The sequence below is a fragment of the Lycorma delicatula genome, chromosome 4 (assembly GCF_047948215.1).
Source record: "Lycorma delicatula isolate Av1 chromosome 4, ASM4794821v1, whole genome shotgun sequence".
In the NCBI taxonomy this organism is placed as follows: Eukaryota; Metazoa; Arthropoda; class Insecta; order Hemiptera; family Fulgoridae; genus Lycorma; species Lycorma delicatula.
This window is the reverse complement of record NC_134458.1, coordinates 100,345,118-100,366,717: the sequence shown is the minus strand read 5'-3', so window position 1 is coordinate 100,366,717 and position 21,600 is coordinate 100,345,118. Positions and strand designations below refer to the sequence as shown.

The window sequence follows — 21,600 nt, the reverse complement described above, 5'->3', positions numbered from 1 at the left end:
AATTTTTTCTTGTTCTCTAATTGTATTAAGTGGCTGTAAAAAACTAATCTTTTTTATAGTAACAGCGTCTGTTAGTTTTTCAAATTTCTGGTAAATTTCTTCATTTGATTTTAAAACATTTTGATTATTTTTACATTTAGGTCATACAATTTTTCTTAAAATTTCCTTTCATTTTTTAATAATTTTTTACAGTCTCGTTTCGTTCTTTTATAAGGATTGAATACTAGATCGTGGATACCGGTGTTCTTTGGTGGTTGGGTTTCAATTAACCACACATCTCAGAAGTGGTCGACTTGAGACTGTACAAAACTGCTCTTCATTTTCATTCTTATGTATAATCTCCTCTGAAGTAATACCTTTCGGTGGTTCCGGAGGCTAAAAAGAAAAAGAGAGAGAGTCTGTATTCGATGATACTATCATCATCGTTTTTACAGCATAACAGCATTCCGGTTTAATGACTATGTTATTGTGTTTAAATTTTACGTTAAAATAAATGGATTTTTCATAATTGACTGGCTAATTTTGCTTTCATTTCTGATTTGGGTTTTTTCAGGGCGTTATACTCTGTACTTTCTCAAAGATATTTCAATTTATACTCAGACGCAATCATTCGACCAATTCGTAACTAATCTATTTTAAACAAATATTCAAATATGAATTAAATTTTAGATTTAATTTATTTTTTCAGCTTTGTGCGATTTAAAGATTTTTTTCCAGCAAGAACAGTACTATTATTTGGATTATAATTGGGTTTTCATCTGTTTCTGTATTGTTACAATACAATTACAACTCATTGTAATTTGATTCGTAATAAGTAAGGATTGTAAAAACCATTGGCTTGCTAACCACTCATTCCGAGTCGTCATCGCACGATTATAAGCCACTGTAGCCGATTGTGGTAGTTGGTAAACGCATTACCACTGCAAACGGACCGCAAGTTATAGCGGTATTGGCCTGTCCGAAGGTATATTGATTATTAATCGGTATTTTTAATTGCTTTTTTTTATAACAAATAATATTATTATCGTTAATAATGATTTGTGATTTGGTTTGTTTATTTTTTAAAAATCCTAATAACATGTTCGTAAAGATTATTTGGACACCGTTTTATTTATTTTTTTTATCACTTGAGAATAAAATTTGATATAATTTTTAACAGCAATGAAAATTATATTATTCATGTCCAACAATGAAACATATTTTTTTGGATTTTATTTATTTAGTTTTTCGTATTTTTCTAGTGATTAATTTGAATTATAATTATTTTTATAGCATTCTAATTAATTAACAATTCATTATTTCTTATAATTACTGTTAAAATAGATATATTTTTTTATTTTATTATTTCTGTTTAAATTTTTGCATGTTGTGTTACGTAATTCTGTTTTTGTTAATACATTTTGTAATCGAAATAAATAACTTAATGCACAATCATCTGAACGCTTGTCTCTTTAATCGGCATTATGATATTACTATTATTAGTTTTATTATTATTCCTATTACATTTATTATTATCGTCATTATCACATCTAATTTTATTTTTATTTTATTGTCGTTCATCATTTTATTTCAATTAATTTCAATATTACAAACAGTATTAATAAATTGAATTTTATTGATCATACAAATAAATTTGTTTTAAAAATTCTCATATATCTACGTAAATATTTACCAATTAGTTTACAAAATAATTGTTTAATTGACTTCATTTAATTCGTATATAATTAAAATTAAAAATCACTCTTTTCGTATTTTTTACCTCAAACTACTCGAAAGCTGTGTTTTTAAACAATTACTTTTATTATGAAAATAATAATTAAATTATAGCGATATATTGCTGCAATAAATAAATAATATTATATATTCGTCACTTAATAACGTCATATTTTACTAAGATAAGATTACGAAAACGGGATTATAATAGTCAATTAAACTCAAGACAGTATTAAAAAGAATTATTTTCTTATCTTACTTAAGAAGATAGCATATAAAAACAACGTTTGCATAAATAAGGAAGTACTGCTGTGACTTTACTTGACTGAGCTATGTATTATGATCCTATCAAATATGTCACTGTTATTTGTACATGCATTACCGTTATGTTTTGTTGTACTGGTAATTAATAATAATCTTTTTACTACCAATTCAAGTATGATAATATTATATTTAATTAATATACTAACGTTTATTGGTAAAAAAAAAAAATAATATACGTCATTTATATAATGTTGCAACAAATATTTCTTCAACCATTTAATTGTCAATCTTCACGATAAGAAATGATCTTATATGATTATAAAGCAGCAGTTGGGTGAAAAAATGAGGAAGATAATGGGGATTGAGTATGATCTTCCTCGGTTTCCTTGTAGTCGATTGGGTCTTTTTTTAAATAACCCCGCAATTTATAAAACTATTATTAATGTCGTAATCAATCACACCACTATTAATTAGGAGAGATAACAAGTTCTGTATCTTGTAGTATTTGCTCATGCAGATTCAAATTTTTGTGACGGGTTCTCCATGTAAATTCGCATAAATAAAAATCTATCATTGCCTTGTTTGTTCCGCATTCTCGATTGTTCCTAGGTCTTGCAGCAGCTCAAAGGGATTCACCCCGAGTATGGCACTCGTGATTTCCAGGGGAATTTAGTATTCCCTCATACGCCTTCCGTGTGTGTAAATGTATTGTCACCTCTTAGGGATTATTTTCTTAAAAAATAATTTTACCCTTTCCTTTAAAATTGAAGTAACTGTTAAATGAAAAAAAAAGAAATTCTCAGTTCAAATTTTTAATGCTCAAAACTATTTTATTAAATAATAAAGATACTAAAGTAACTTTATACCCTTCACCTGATTGAAAGCTTCAAAATTAAAAAAAAATAATAAAATAAAATATTAAAAAATAAAAATTAGTTTTAGTGAATATTTTAATCATAAAAAGCGGGAATTTAAAAAAGTCGGAAACAAATTTTTTGAAATTGTGTTACTAATATTGAAAATTGCCTTATTTTATTGAGCATTTTGACTTCAGAAATTAAAATTAATGCATGTAATTTTATATTTAATAAAAGAAAGATTAAATCAATAACATTAAAATTTACTACAAAACATGATTTTTTTTATGTCGATGAGGAAATAACGGAAAGTAGCTAATTGAATACATTTTGTTAAAATTTAGCAATAAATTCGTACGTTATATTTTTAATTTCTCCCGGGTGTTTACATTTTTGAGCTTTTTTGGATATTCGTAAAACATTTTTTCGTTTAATATTTTACATGAATGTTGTATTTTTGATTCCTCATAACTTTCCTTTTACGGTTTTTTCCAAAACATATAGAGGTCATAAAGGCCATACCAAAGAAACCACAATGATTAGTTTGGCTTCGAACTTTGTTAAATATTGTTTTCACATTTCTACCGAACTATTTTGATAAAAATCAAAAATCCATATTCTTAAGACGGAGTTGATGATACTATCATATACATGATGTATTCACCATTATAATATGTTCTTATCCAATGCTCGTTAAATTGTTTTGTACGTCTTTTATGCTATTAAATTTTAATACGATTTTGACATTCTTAGACGAGGCTGGTTTTAAATGATAAGGGAACTGCTTTAAATTTGTTTCTTTGGTTCAAACTTAGTAAACATTTTTACAATAGTTTGAAATATTGAAAACAATATAATTAGCATAAAAATGTGGATTCAGAATGTGAAAATGTAGCTGAAAAAGTCATGCAATTCATTATATAACTAAGCTGGCAATGAACTGCTGGCTTCAGAAAATATTTTCTTTAAGTATTAGTTCACGGCAAAATAAATAATTCTGAATAACCAACAAATCTCGGAAAATCCTTAGATCAATTACAGCAATAGTTGATATAAGTAGGTGTCAAGCATAAGGCACAACTGATTGGCATATCAACAAAAGCAATTTTGTGTTCACTTGCTGTTCATTTAGTTATTGTATATGTTTTTAAGTCCCACCATTCAACTGTCATTAAATTCTCCACAAGTATAGAAACAATCCTTTTTTTCTATTAATTTATTTAATTACGCATATGTATCATAAAATTATAAATAAATATTTTTACATAAAAATATAAAAAAAAGAATTCATAATGTTGGTTATGGTTTTTCAATAACAAGATATAAATATTCAAAAACACAACTGCCAAAAAAAATCCCTTTCGGCACGCCGGAAGGCGGAGATTTTCACCAGTGAAACCGAAGATTTCACCGGTGCTAAGTAGGGAATAAAAAAATTTCCACCTTAAAGTTAAGAAAAACTTCAAATTTACTCAATACGACAGTGGTTGCATGTGAAAAAAATGACACATGTTTAGCGTAAAACATAAGTACACACTCTTACAATTACAGCAAATGTTTGCTCATCCCTTACCGTAAGCGTTGGTCATATCAAAAATTGTTTCAGACAAAAGTTTCATTAATGTTTAGAGGATTAACGACCACTTTAAACCGATTCAATACTGTGCCTATTGAGGGAAGTATGATTTTTTTTCTTCGAAACCCCATTTTTCCACCCCCTGGGCCAATGGTTGGTGATATCAAAAAACTTTACTTAAATAAGTTTTAGACCCTTATTCAAAGAATAGTAGAAACTTTAAACAAGTACGATATTATCTTAATAGGAAAATTATAGCGATATTTTGTTTTCACGTAAAATCCCTCCCATATCCACCCCCATGGTCCGATTTTTCCCATTAACGAACTCGACCGAGATTTTGGGTCGTTATATTTTATGTATCAATTTGAAAGTGATTGGCGGAAAATTACGGCAATTATCGTGTTTACAGGAAAGTGAAATATATATACAAACTTTTGAACTGACGGTGGTTTTGGGGTCTGGGGGATGTGAAACGCGAAGATATGTCGATATTTTCCGGAAGTCAAATCATGGTACTTATTACAATAGGTAGATTTCTTATGAAATCTACTTAAAAATGCTTCAGTCCCTTTTCCTGTCTCATAGTCCATTTTATATATATTTCCTCAAGAGATCTTTATCCGTAAAGAAAATACCACATTACTATGGTGATCAGCTCGAAAATATTTTATATTTAATTTTTTTTCTCAAGCAATTACAGAGCCTTTATAACAGAAGAGGTTCAAGGTTTTTTTTTTCACTTGAAAAATCCATAACTATCGTTAGACTTGATCCTATGGACATATCCTTGTTTTAGGAAATTTAATAAGTTCATTGTTTTTCAAAAACTTTGACCCTATTATCATATTTTGATATATTTATTAAATATTTCAACAATTTATATAGAAAATAGCCCTTTTTTCATAAAATATTAATATTTGTTTTTTAAAGTATTTAAAAAAATAATATATTTCCAAAAATTGTGACAACTTTAAAATTACAAATAGGGTAAAACTTAAACTTGCAATTTCAAAAAAAAAACCGCTCATACTATATTTTTTGGAAATTCTGTATGAATGGTTAAAAAACTGCTAAATCAAACAGATTTTTTTTTTACTTTAAGAATTATCAGATATAGTGATGTAAATGAGGCCAACATTAGAAATAGCTATTAAATTTGGGTTTTCAGTAGAAAGTCATACAATAACTTGTTCCTTTAAATTATCTCTGCCACTCTTTCTTATGATTATTTTGGTTGTAAAGTACTTGGGTTACCAGATAAATAATCAGTGTTGCTTTCTCTTAGAGTAATGATGTTAAATATGTTGCCCCCCCCCCCCCCAAATAGTGAATAGAGCAATGGTCTTCAACTTTTTATCACCCTCGGGCCAATATTTCTAATCTGTACAGGCTACGGAAAAACAGATATTTATCTTGTTTTTAGAGGCTTATATTGTCATCCTAAGCCAAGCCCGTAGCTCAGTGTACACTACTTTTGAGTTATGTAAGGGAGTTTCTACGCGCTACCTTGTGTAATAATTTATTAACAGTTACACAGCTTAAAAAATTAGGTTATTTTAAAAAGTTTTCTTCCCAAAGAAAACTGCATCACGTCCATTTGTCTTAAGAAATTCTTAAAACTGTTGAGGATTCACTAAACTCAGTTCGTTGGCTTTGAATGTGAGTTTATTTGTTATAAACTCGAATAACAAGAATGGTATTACATAAAATTGATGAAAAAATTTTTTATATTTTAATTCTTTCAAAGTTATTTTATAAATACACAAGCAAGATATATTTTTATAACTAATTTTTTACGGGTCATAAAATTCTTTGAGGCGGCCAGCGGGTTTGAAGACTGTCTGTTTTACGTTCACATCAGATCGACATGTTGTGTAGCTTCGAACGTTTCTCCATAACGAACTTCGTCAACGTTTTGACGGCACAGGCCTGGTGTGGTTCCAACAGGATAGCTCTACCGCATACACAGCACGAGATTCCATGTAAGTCATCCGAGGAATGTTTCCCCCTCTTTATCATCTCTCATTTCGGAGACATCGCATGGCCTTCCCGTTCGCCTGATTTATCAGCATACGTTTTTTTCCTGCGGGGTCATTTGAAGGAGACTGTTTATGCCAAACGACGTCACATTACAGGAACTGAAAGATTTCATCCGAGCAGAAATTTATGCAATTCAAGCGAATCGGCTGAGGAAAGTCACGGACGACGTCAGATGACGTGCAGAAATGTGCTTTACCGCTAATGGTGGTCACTTGCGTTAGTGTTTGTAATAAAAGTGTTCATTTTCAAGTTTTAAATCGTTTAATTTAATTGTTTCTGCTCCACCCTATCATTTTTAATTCGAATTTATTAAAAACCTTTTATGTTTTTATAATTATTTATTAAAATAAAGAGAATCTTAAAATTAGGCTATGAGGAAAAATGACGTTGAAAAAGTTATTTTTTTGTTTATTTTCTTTATGAAGCAGACTACTAGGAATCATTCCAATTTCTTTTTTTCTAACTTTCTATATTTCTTTCATTTTCTCGGTGCACATCGTTTTTTCTTCTACCGTTTATTTTCTTCTGGTGTTCCTTCGTTCATCCACAAGAATCTTTATAAATTATTTCTCTAAAAATAATTTTATCCAAAATTCCTTTTTTCTTATCCTTAGGTCTTGAAATTAAGTTAAGTTAGTCTTCTTTATGTCACCCAACCAAGTACTAACCGCGCAAGACGTTGCTTAACTTCGGTGATCAGACGAGAACCGGTGTATTCAACGTGGTAGGCCAAATTTTGGATACCGGTGTTCTTTGGTGAATGGGTTTCAATTAACCACACATCTCAGAAACGGTCGACCTGAGACTATAAGACTACACTTCATTTACATTGATACATATCATACATAATACCTTTACAGTGGTTCCAAAGGCTAAACAGAAAAAGAAAGAAAGAATTCTTTTATGTACACTGTTGGTCTTTTATAGTTTACAAAGTTTTTCAAAAATTTGTTTATATAATCTTTTTGGATATGTCCGAGGATTTTAATCTTCTTTTTCTAATTCCGGTTTTCCAAATATTTTTAGTTTTATAAATTTCCTTATCTGATTTTAATCTGCATCCATCCTTCTTCTGTTTTCCTGAATCCGTTAAGTCTCCTTAGATTTTGAGAAAGATTTCTAGACCAATCAGAGTTGCTGTTTCAATTTCGTATTAGATCACTGATCTGACTACAGTATTTTAATTCCCCAATTTTGCGTTTATAGAAAGATTTCATTTGTTGAAATAAAATTTCCATTTATTTTTATTATTATTTATTTCGGTGTAAAATGGCTTGAAATAATTAAATTATAATATATCAATAAAACTGAGAGTAAAGCAAGTAATAATTATAGGTTGTCGTTATTAACTTTATACCATGTTTTCTATCAGATACGTTAGTTACCATATTTGACCTATTGATACCGGTTAAAAGCCTATTATTATTGCTATTAAATATTTATTGTTTTATTTTGTATTTGGTCGTATATTAAACCAGGAAGATGTTTTGTATATCTTTCAAAATAAGTAGACATAACTGCTTACGTTATATTGGCATTAGCTAGCTGAATAAGTTATTAGTTAACCTGTTTCCTTGCAGTTTAACAGTATTAGTAGGCCTAATTTAAAAAAATTAGAGCCAGAGGTAATGAATTCTATTACCAGTCAATTAATTAGATTTCGTACGCCCCGATAATAACAATCTTAAATATATCGGTGAATAATTTTTCGATTTATATGATAAATATAATTAAATTTTATAGCAAATTTTAATGAATAATAATTGCTTAATATGTATTTATTGATTTTACACAATAATGAGAAAAAATTAATTTGCTTATAAATACTATTTGTTATCTGTTTTGAAAGTTTCGGTCAAATTTTCAAATCGGTTAAAAAAAATTCCTTGAACCGCTTGAAACTGCATAAACACATTTAAAATTATTTAATGTTAAACTATTTTTCAACTTACTAAAGGCCTTTCCTGGTTATTATCAGCACATCTTTAATTGGATTCTTCGGTAGTACAGTAATTATTCCAATAAACACCAACAATTTAAAAATATGTAGATAACTCCTTGCAGCTATAAATTTTTATTTATTTTTTTTTCGCTAAATTATTCCTAATAAATTAACCTATGTCAGTCGAATCTAAAATGATGGACTCAATACAGTATCTGGTAAAACTAAATGGTAATCAACCAATATTTATAGATAATACAGTACAAAATCAAAACACATCTTGTAAAATACAGACATATATCGAACAACAATCACACAAAATTGCTGACCTAAATTTTTAGAAAGCAAGGTTGCACTGAGAATTAAAAAAATGTACACAAGATTATAAATCAATTTAAAAAACACACACACTTATACAAAACAATCCAGAACTTTTGAAATTAAATTCCAGTGATTGCAAAATATACCGGTTGATTCAAAAAGGATTTCAAAGCATATAAAAGTTTATTGGGATAACTTACAGGTTCGGTTGAGGTCTTATTTCATAGAAAGTCACATCAAGTTTATCACCAAACATTCACTTTGGTTCTGTATGGCTTTCATTCGTATTGGGACATACATTCCACCTTAAGTCCATTTCATTTCACACTGTAGTCAGCAAATCGGGCGTTAACACTGTAGCTGTAATTCGAAAGCATAAAAAGATCAGCAGGCAAAGGCGATACGTAAACACGATCGATCTTTAATGAAACCCCACAATAAAAATCTAGCGTGGTCAAATCTGGGAAGTAAGGTCACCATGCGATTGGACCTTCACGACCGATCCATCGATCTGGGAATCGAGTTTCAAGAAAATCTCGGACTTCTAGGCGGTAGCGAGGTGGTGCCCGATTTGCTGATAATAATTGTGTTCATCTTGGTCATTATCGTCTAACTGAGGGATTAGAAAATTTTGAAATACGTCTAGATAAACGATATCATCTACGGTTTCCTCCTGGAAGAAGAACGGGCCATACAGTCTTTTTTTGTTTAGGGCACAACAACCATTGACCTTAGGGCTATCCCGAATGTGCTGTAAAGTTTCATGAGAGTTTTCGCTACCCCATATTCGACAGTTATAGATTCACTTTGGCACTGATGTAAAACGTTGACTCATCACTAAAAATGTATCGTTTTCTGTCCATTATTTCCACACAAAACTGCATCCGAGCAACTTTGTCGTCATCTGTAACGTGTTGAATCACGATTAGTTTGTAGTGCAATGCAATTAGTTTGTTTCAAGTGCAATCGTTTGCACCCGGTACTACATAGGGCAGACTGGATATTTTTTCATCCACCTATAAAAGAAACAAGCACTTTATAAGCTTTGCACACAATAATAAAACCTAAAAATTTACATAACCCTGGTTTAAGGGCTCAGTCCTTGATATGTAACCCTGTGATCTGCTCACGAACTTAGCCCTTGAGCAGATTACTATTTAGAAGGAAAACTAATAATAAGCAGCTAACTTTATTAGCTTTGTGGATTCGCTTCGACATACTTTTTACTGACTTTTTTTTGTATTCTTCCTTATCTTGTTTCACATTAGGCTTATTCTGAATGATTTAAAGTAATATATTAATGTAATGAAATCAAATTAAATCTAATTAGTACAAGAATGTCACTTTAAGTCCAGAAAAGATTAAAAAGGGAAAAATATTTTCCCCTCCATCTCTTTATGTTTGTTTGAATCTTAGCTACTTAAGGGTTATTAAATTATGTGAAAATACTTAAAGAAAAAAATTTTGAAACAAAGGACACCCATAAGGTCTTACCTTCCTGTCCCCTTTAACCAACTATGACAAAAATTTAATTAATTCCTTACCAAACATCTATAGAAATCATTATGCAAAAATCATTCAAACCAAAACAAGTCTAGAGATATCAAACAAAAAACAGACCCAATACATACATTTCTACTCGCATTCTTCTAAAATATTCAATGCAAAATTTATATTTTTTTATGGTTACAGGGGTCAAGGACCTCTAAAAATCCCTCTTTCAGAAAATTTAAATCGATCTGCATATTTTCCTTTTAAAATATCCTCTACGCCGTTTAAGTAAAAATATAATAAATTATAATATAAAACAAAAATTAGAGCTATATCTTTAATGGTTATTGGGAAGAGGGGAGTCTGTCTTAACGGTTTTAGTTTTGTTGGAGAATTAAAAATATCTTGTAGTTCTGGGATGGATGAAGAGTTGTTATTTTAGGAACTCTATACCTGTTTTCGGGCGGCTCTTTAATTTCTGAAGGGAAATCTATTTTTTGTTTCAGCTTGTGAAATAATTAATTAAAAATCTCCCGAACTTGAGATTCCTCTTTCCGGGAACTTTGAACTTTCCTCAGGACGAAGTAAAAATCCAGTAGGAGAAAAAATGTCAAAACATATTGACTTATATGTTTATAGTAGAATATTTTTTTTTACTGGGTTCCTACTTACTTATCCAACGATGGTATACAGCTATTGCAGAAATTTACCTCATCACGATCTATTTTCATTTATAAAAAAATATCTTCGTAATTTAATTATTTCCTCTGAATTGCTTCGTCCACTCCTCATGGCCTTCTTTTTCCTTCTCAATGCGGGATCCACCCAAAAGCTTTTTGTGGCAATCAACCATCATACATTCTGCGCATTGCCCGTACTATGCATCCCGTTTTTATTTCAGTGGTGTGCTCCAGCACTGAAATAAAAGTGCAAGTCTACACTAAAATAAATAAGTCTACACCCGTTTCTTTCCTAATACTTTAGTTATTTACACGATCCATTAGAGTCCTCTGTCAAAAACATATATATCACTACATTTCTTCTTTTTAAATGTTTGTTCAATGTCCAAACATTCGCTCTGTACGTAACTGCACTGTATATAAATAAGCAAATATCCGTTTTTTATTTTTTATTGGTATGATGGAGTTGCAGAGAATAGAATGTAGTTGCCGAACAATAGATTTTTCCTTCTTTATTTCATTTAAAATATCAATCTAGTGTTCGGTCTGATGTTACCGTGACCCCCAGATACTTATACACATCGAATCATTTCCTTTCCCTCTTGCAGCCATTCTTACCTTTTCCTCCGATCATCGTCTTACCGATATTTATTTCTAAATCTCAATTTTCGTATTCTCCTTTCACCTCCTCAAACATATAGGTTACGATATCGTTGTCTGTACTAAAATTACTAGATCGTCGACGAATAACAAACTACGCACTTCTCCATCATTTACTGTTCTCTCTCTGAGGGTAAATGGTTTTTTTTTATCACCTCTCATTTTTGTTTTGCCTTATTATTTTTTCCCAAGTTCTGTAGGTGTAATTCTGGTATTACTAGATCCATGTTAATGTTAATGGATCCTGCTGTAGGTTGACTCACGAATTCTATTTTCTATCTCGTGTCTGCACAGTAAGCCTGAAAGCACAAGTCCCTATTGAATTAAACAAAGACTCCTAATATTTTATTTTTTTTTTAAATACAAACATATTTAGACTTGAATTAACATTACGTTTAAATTTAACATTTTATCCCGAAAATGTTTTAAGCAATCTGTTTTTATAAATGTAACGGATTATTACCTTTAAAAAGACTTGTATAAATTGATATTGTTTTCTAATATAAAGTAAGATTGATCTCACCTTCAAGTCAAGTGTTAAAAATCCTTTCTCACTCAATGAGGCCTTTTCGGATCAATCAGATTCATCATCAGTTGATAAGATTCTACAATCAACAAAACATTGAAGTAATTGGTCACTAAGGCCAAGATTAATTAAAACTGTTAATCAGATGTTAAAGCCAACTTAAATAGATCATAATGTTTAAAATTTATTTGGTTGGTTGTTTTTAATTCTATGTCCATTCGAAATTAAGCGATCGGTCATATTTGAAAAATATTTCTTATTATTCTTAAATGCTCTCAGATTTTTCAAGAATCCCACTTTGAATTATCTGTCGGTCTTTCTTATATATATGTGGCATCACAGTCTGGTTATTTTATTTATTACTATATGGGCCGCTTAAGTTGAATTTGTCAAAGGTATAGGTTGCATCATAACTAAAGAATCTCCTCGAAATGATATTCACTGGTTTACAAGCAATAGCATATTTTTCTTTATTATAAGCGTTCACTATTCTGTATGTGTTTCGGTTTATATAACTGTATAAAACATATCTCATATCGTAATTTTTAGACTGATTCATTGGAACAAGGGTAGTGTCCTTGTTATCATATCACTTATTTAAATACCACCAGTAAATACCTTTTATGAAAGATTCATTGTAATCATTTTGCAAAGCTGTATCTTTTATGTATCCCGGTTCATTATTCAACACCACTTTATTTTTATGTGTGTAAATCACAGTTCTATGCATCATAGCATAATAAGTGTTCCTCTTATGCGACCATGGATTATTCGAGTTCTTATGAATAGTCGTATTATTGCTGGTGGGTTTCCTACATACGCTCGTTTCAATCTAGTTGTTCTTAGTAATTTTTATGTTTATTTCTAAAAAAATGTACGGTCTTGTTATCGTCTGTCTCCATAGTAAATTTGAGTTTATCATCCAATACGTTTAGCTTGTCCAATATTAATTGATGTTCCAATGTTACGTTAGAGGTAAATATCACTAGTATGTCATCTACATATCTCACCCATAAAAGAACATTATGAGTGTGTAAACTGATCATGTAAATTGATCTTCTCAATGTTTAGTAGTATTATTTTTGACGTAGTGACATACCCGTAGGTAAAGAACCGTTCTGTGAATAATATTTATTATCAAATTCAAAATAGTTTGTTGGCATATATTCCGAATGATAATGATGAGCGCGTAAACAAATTCCTCTGTTTCAGTCTCCAACAAGCTATCTTTTGTTATATCTATAGTTTTCGTAATCGGTATGCTCGGATACATATTAGTTATGTCATAAGATACCGTACTAGGTTTTCAATCAATGTTCTATAAACGAAAACATACATAGAATAGTGAACGTTTATAATAAAGGAAGATATGCTAGTTTATAAACCGGTGAATAACATTTCGAGGAAATCCTTTATTTATGACGCAACCTATACCTTTGACAAATTCAACTTAAGCGGCATATATAGTATTAAATGCACAGACTATGATGCCATACATGTAGGATAGACCGATAGACAATTCAAAGTGAGATTCTCGGAACATCTGAGAGCACTTAAGGATAATAAGAAATGTTTTTCAAATACGACGGATCGCTTAATTTCGAATGGAAATAGATTTACAAGCTTAGTGGGTAATCTTTAAATATTAGAAGTTTGTAAGGACAAACTAAAACATTTGGAGAAATATTTTATTTGTAAATATAAAAATTTCAATTTAGTGAACCACCAAATAAATTTTGAACACGATGATCTTTTTAAGTTGGCGTTAATATCTACTGTAACATATGATTAACAGTTTTAATTAATCTTGGCCTTAGTGACCAATTACTTCAATGTTTTGTTGATTGTTATCTTAACAATCGATGATGGATCCGAAAAAGCCTTGAGTGAGAAAGGATTTTTATCACTTGACTTGAAGGTGAGATCAATCTTACTTTATACATGTGTCTACCTGGTGATTTGTAAACTATAAATAATTAATATGTATATATATATAGGAATTCGAATTTTTTTAAATAAATATATTTTTTAAACATTATGCAACTTTAAAAATAAATGCATTTAATTTCTTCATCTTACGTATTTCACATTTTGTATGTCATATAACAAAATTGAGGGGAAATGTATTAGATAAGGTAACTTGTAAATAAATTACAGTATATAAAAACAATGAAAAAGAAATCGAAGAGTACTACGTGAAAGCCAGGTCTTTTATTACTATATTAGATTAATTTATGCAAATTTGTTATGCGAGTTGCTGTTTTGATGTTATTGCCAATTTAGTGAAAATTTACATCAGTAACCAGTAACTCGGCTGGAAATTACTGGTTACCTGTATCTACTTGTTACAACATTTCTATAAAACATGTCAATCTTTTTTCACATGACCTCGTATGCTTGCAATTGGTTTGTTTTTTAATTTTATTTAATCTTCAGTTTTGCATTTAAATAAAAAGTTGCGTAGTTCTTAAAGTAACTGCGATGGTTTTCTAAATCTAATTTTTATTTCTATTTATATATTTTTTTTAATTGAAAAACTGTCAAAATTGAGAAATGTTTTCTTATTAAAATTTATTCAGATTAAATCTCCTTAATTTTTTTTATAATCTATCCTGAACTTCTAAGAAAAAAATTCCATCGCCCATTTGGGTCGAAACGTACTTTTAAAATGTTAAAATAAAAAATTTACTATCTAAAAAAGTAATGAATTTTACTGGTAAATTATTTATTTTAAATACAACGAAAAGGGAATCATATTGTGGATCTAAAATGGGTGGAGCCTCTAATGAATATTTTAAGTTTAATTCTCAAATTGAAAGCATAATGTCACGAATAAATTTTAAAAACGTTCCCTTCAAATCGGACCGTACTCACGAAGTACGGTCCGATCGCTTCGCTTCATAAGCTATCAACGCACATCAAACGTTAATTTTAGGGCTATCATGTTATGTTTGTCGAACGGCATAAGCGATCTCGCTATCCAAAATCCGACAACTATGACGGTTAAGGTGACTAAAAACATGGAAGGTAACTTCGTCAGAGAAATTACGTTTTCTAAAATCAGCATTATCTTCGTTCATTTTATCAATAATTTTCACATCAAAATTGTAAGGGTGTGATTTATTGTTACCTCAATTGCATGAGGTTTAAACGTTTATCTAGAACCTTCAAAATTATCGATCAAACACCCAATGAAAGAAACATGGAGACGGGAGGTGTCCCAGCATCTTTTTGTGTATCCTGTTTTTGTACTTACTGTATCCTTAAACTGCTGATACCAGCGTTTAATAAAATCTTTATTAGGAGGATCACAGCCGTATTCTAAAACGAAAACGTTTACAAACAGATACGCCTTCATGAAACCATAATACGCACATTGTTTTCTCCTGCTTGGTAGCCATTGCTGCTTAACTGACGATCCCCCCTGTCGTTACATCACGTCGGCGCATTCATTCAAGGTCACCAATAACCCTAGTACCTACACTAATGTTTGAAAAAAAATCAACGCGCGCTATATTGCTTTGTTCATTTTTTATTAACCCCATAAAATGTGCTGAATAATTTATTTTCCCCCTGTACATCAATATTCAGAATATAAGCATTAGCAAGGATCTTTTTTCTATCAGAAGTTACGTAAATATATTGTTCTAAATCTATAAGGCATAATACTATTAAAAAGATCAACGCTGGTATTATAATTTTCATTGTTATTTTGGGTAAAGATTAGCCATCACTGAAGGGTATTTTAGTTAATATTAATTAACGTGGATTAATAATAATCAGTGCCTTCCTTTTCCAATTACTTCTCTAATCGGATAATAATCAATCAAAAGTATTGGATAACAATTGTATAAGTTAAAAATTACATTCTCATTTTTGAGATATTGACTAACAAAATTAATAATGAATTCGGAGCATGATCAACGGTGGAAAATGTTGTAACTAATTGTTTTTAATGATTTTTTTTATGGTGAACGACGTAACTTATTAATTATCAATCTGTTAAATGACTAATTATGAATTTATTTATGTTAATCAATATTTTTTCGATTTCTTTTAAATTAATATTATCATTCATTTATTTTTTTAAACTAAAGAAGCTTTTTTCTTTTTTAGTGAACTTACTAATACTTTCCTTTCTCTAAGTTTAAATACAGTGTGTAAAATCTTCATTTAAATCAAAGGTGGTGGGTTGTTCGTAAAATAACACAGTTTGGTTGGTTTTTTGTTTGTTTGTTTATATTTAACACAGCAAGGATGAGGTAGTCAATAACATTATTTTTTCATCTTTTTTTTTACCTTTTTTTTTTTATGGTTACTGATCTAATATAAAGAATGTTTATATCTGTTTTTAATTTTTATTTTTATAAGGTGCGGATTATACAAAGCAAACAACATCTTTGTGTATGTTTTTTTTTTATAAAATATCTTTTAAAAAATTATATTTTAAAAGCTTTTTATTTTCTTAAAATATTTAAACCAAAATCACGTTAAAAATTTAGTTGTTATATAAAACAGCTCACCGGGCTAAGTGATTAATTCGTCGTCGTAAATCAATTGTTTAACAGCTGATTTTCGTAGTCGAAGGTTCATCAAATCCTAGTAAACGTTAATTTACTAGGATTTACGTTTTACTAGAAATCTTAGGAAACGTTAGTTGCTTTTATACGGATTTGAATACTAGATAGTGGATACCGGTATACTTTGGTGGTTGGGGTTCAATTAACCACACGTCTCAGAAATGTCCTCCTGAGCCTGTACAAGAGTACACCCACTTTAGATGTCATGTAGATCATCCTCATCTCATTGGCCGTGGCGGGGTTGTTTATTATTCACTAGTGAACAGATTACAACGTAAACATTAGGAAAATAAATAAAATAATATAAAATATTGTTTTTTTAAATTTTTTTTATTTTTTATTACGTTATATTAATATTGTTTTTTCCAGTTTACAAAGAATTATTGAAAAATATTTTTTTCTTTACAATAAATTTCTTAAAAATTGTAATTTTTGTAGTTTTGAATCATTATTTTTAATTTAATATGATTTTAATTAAATTTTCTCAAAAAAAGTTTATATAATTTTAGTATGTTTTTTCTTCCACCATATGTCTGTTTGAATAATCATTAACACCTACAAACAAATTTATTTTTTTCTTCTTTGGTATTTAATTAAAAATATTTTTATTCGGTTCAAATAAAATTATTTTAAATTGGCAACCTTTTTAGAAATGTTGGTCGGGTTGAAATTTTTTGTTACATGTGCGCGGATTATCTTCAATGAAACGTCTAGAAATTGTTATGCTAGTAATTTACCGGCAAAATATTTAATTCTAACCACTTATTTAGAATGCTGGTTTTGTGACGTTGTGTTGATAATTCAAGACACTCTATAGATTGTGCCGTAGGGTATGGTAAGGTTGAAATCTATTATTTATCTAAATTTCAGTAAATGTTTTCCAGTTATTTATTTTTTTTTTGAGTCTTAAAAATTCCTTCATCATTTAGTTAAAATTCAAATTTTTGTGAACGGACTGCATATTTATTTATTTTAATGTTATTTTTATTTAATATTTTTTTATTTTACTTTGGTTTTATGTTAATTTTATTTTCCCTTTTTAAGGTTCTTTTAAAATCCGTGATGTTTCTGTTTAAGTGGGCTGTCTTTAAAATAGACTTATTATTTTAAATAATTGACTTAAATGAAGAAAGTAAAAGGCTTTTTTTGTTATTTTTAAATAATTATTTTATTTTCATATAATTTTTTCCGTAAATTAACATTTTTTGAGAAAATCTTGAAACAGCAAAAGAAATGTATTTTTCAAATAACAATGAAATTTTCCAATATATTATTAATAATTTTTATGATATAAAATACTGATACACATTTACTTAAATTTGGGAGTTAAACTTAAAAATTTATTTTTAAAAATATATAAATTAAAATATACATATTTATTTATACAATACCATAATATACGTTATGACTCTATAATCTATGCAAGTTATATTTTTAAATATAGTTACTAAATTAATATCTGCATCGATGTTGCCAAATTTTCCTAACTTTTGTGTAGAGCTAAAAAATTTAAGTCTTTTCTCAAGACCACCAATATAATCTTATTAATTTTCTTTGAAGAAAAAAAAATTGTAATATTAACAGATAAAAATGTTTTAAAATTTTATATAAATTCAATCCCATTTTATGGCAGCTGTGCATCTAATAACGTAAAAGATAATTAAAAACGATCCAATTGAAAGTTTTAAACCATGTTTAAATATTAAAAGTTGCTCAAATATTGTTTGTAAAAAAAAATAATCCTTATAAAAAAAATAATTTAGTCCGAAACTAGACGGTCATTTCGATTGTTAAACAGATACCATCAATAGATTCGAAGGAATCACTCTATATAATGTATGTAAGAGGGACTGTTAATGTAGTATAGGCCCTATACACTGGAACATAACGGAAGAACAAAATGTCATACAAAGCGACAGGTGCTGTCATCTTGCAATTTCATTTCCCTACTATTAACAATTCAAAATTCGTTACCCAGACCCTCTTATTCTTTTTTAAATGACCATTTTTATAAAGTTGAGTTTGCCTCCTGTGTGAACGCGCCTAAAACAACGCTCAGGAATTTATTTTAATAAACAGAGGAAAAAGTGAACACTAATGACATTCATCATCGTCTAAAAGCCGTTTATGGTGATGAAAACTATTGATCAAAGTACTGTGAGTAGGTGTGCAATAAGGTTTCGTGCATCAGAGGTATTGAGGATGAATCTTGACGCAGTTGAGGCTGTCGACTAGTTTCTGTAACTGATGAGAAGGACAAAAAGGAGTTGGATGAATCGTTTCAAAACACTATTCCACAGCAAAGCTCTCGTAAAATATATTTACGGAGAGTGCCACACAATTTTACAAAAAAGAACAAACAACAACAAAATAAATGTTGTAAACGCCTCCGAAAGATGTTTTAAAACATGTTTTGGTATCATACATAAAAATATATTTTCCATGGTGTAAATAAATATATTATTCACGTTTTTTGGGGATAAGAATCAAGTTAAAGGTAATTTTGTAAATGTACTTCTAAATTACCTTGACTTTTGAGCTATATTTTAAATTGTTTTTTTACATTTTACATATAAATTGTGGATAATCTAAAAAATTCAACCATAGATTTCACCTATCCGTTCCTCTTTTCACCAAACATATAATATTATAATACTTTGTAAAGATTACTCTCTTCTCTCCTTAATATTTATGTAATATACGGCTTCTACTTTGTATATACAAATAAGGGCGAAACATTATTAACATACCAAATGAGAATTATTTTTTATTTATTTAATACTAGGTTACATAGTATCACAGTACAATGACATTATGAAAACAGTACTCTGCAGAGATGCAAAGGGCATCTGTACGCAGTCCGGTGTACAAAAAAAAAAATAAAAAAGTAGAAAAGAAGAATTTTTAATATAATAATATAAAATGTTAATAATAACATAATGATGATACAAAAATAATGATATAAAATCATAATGATAACATCTGAAAAAATCTCATAAGCATTCATCTATGTGATATACAGCCTTCATTCAAGTTCTTAGATCTTTCTCTAATATTTTTTTTATAATTTCTCGAAACTAGACTTTTAGTTTCATGAGGCAGTTTATTAAAATAATACATAGCTGTATATTTACGGCTCTTATTTGAGAAATTATTTATAAAGTTTAGGATGATTTCTGTATAATGATGACTCAATGATTTTAATATGTATTTTTCGAATAAATTATATAGTAATTTAATTTTTTAAATTTTGTTAGTACAATTTTAATTGTTTTATTTGATTTTTATTAGCTGAGCCCCCCTCCAACGTGTAATTTTGTCATATCTAATAATACTGTAATAAATTTTTTACATACGAGTAACAATAAATTAAATTTTGAACTGTAAGAAGTCTCCTTAGTCTTGATAATATAAAAACTGTATATTTTACTTGAAATTTCACAATCCCAACTGAAAGATTGATCATTGATAATATTAAATAATTTGTGTAAACTTTTGTTTGAACATTGCCGATTACAACATTAAAATCAGTAGGTATACAGCCATAATGATAAAAAATAATTAAACCGACTGTCTTACTTATATTTAAAACTAACTTATTGAAATCTAATCATTCTGTTAAATCGGTAAGTTTTCCAATTTATTTTAAACTTCTAACCAAGTATTTCCATAATATATTGTAGTTGTATCATCAGCTAAGATAATATTTTACAGGATTTTATTATCATTTTTTTATCAGAATTTTGTGTTTCAAATAAATATAAATAATAACTAATAATGGCCTATGGTTCGCTGAGGAACACCAGTATGTTTTTTAATTTTCTATTTTTTTTTTTTTATTTATAAAATTAAAAAATGTTTAATTAGCATTACGTAGTACACCCTACAACAACTAACGGTTGAAACTTGAAGGTTTATTATACCTGTTTGGGTAAAATGACGTCACATTGTTTGTTTGATTTTTAACTTTATTATTTCGCAGTGATATAACATAACTGTCTAAAAAACATCATTTTAAATCTACTGTAAAAAACAAAAAAATAATTGTTCATAGTTAATGGTTTTTCGGATAAAAAATGCGTTCGTGTCAGATGTAAGATAATGTAGAAACAGATGAACCAATTCGACGTGTACGAGTGTTTCATTTTAGCTGCTAACTATCTTTGTTGTGGTCGTCTAGGAGGTGATGTACGTTTCATTCATTTCTATTATAGTGAAAGATCGATTAATGATAATGATCTCTCTTTAAAAAGAACTCCATTAAATGAAAACCTTGTTTAAATAAAAACCTTTAAAGGTTTTCTTATAGTATACAATGTAAACAAATTTAAATGAACTTAAAACTTAAGTAAATATATAACTAATTATGAAAAGGGGAAAAGTTAAACGATTTAAAAAAGTATTTGTTTTTATTTTAACCATGAAGAATTAAAACGTTAGTGTAATACGATGTATGTTGTTAACATTTTTGATTAAAATCTTGTTAAAATATTTATCTATTTTTTGCCCATGATGGTCGGTAATAAAAATTATTTTAAAATGACGACCTTTGAAATAACAAACTAAACCAAATATTATAAACACAATAAAACTATCATTAAAACTCTTTGTAAAATATTTTCTGTCTATCTTCAATTCAAAACTAGTTCTGCAATTCTCACTTTAACGTCAATTGATTTTATTGCTAGTATTATACTATATATATATTTTTTTTTTTTTTTTTTTTGACATATCACTGTAGGACTACATAGAACGGTTATCTTCTGGCTAGTTTTTTATATCTCCAATACTCCATTTTTTCACTGTGCCGCTTTCTTCTTTCTTCTGACCACTTTAGGTTAGCGCATCCTTTATTCTCCTTTGAATTCTTAAATTGTTTTAAGCACCCTTCTAGTTTTTAATTCCGTCACATTTATGTTTGCTACCCTTAGGTTCTCTAACTTGCTT

At 28.9% G+C, this 21,600-nt stretch overlaps 1 protein-coding gene across 1 annotated transcript in view; it reads left to right on the top strand.

The window, feature by feature from the left end:
- Positions 1-21,600, top strand: part of LOC142323695 (uncharacterized) — a 337,049-nt gene that overhangs the window by 198,088 nt on the left and 117,361 nt on the right. The window lies entirely within an intron of this gene.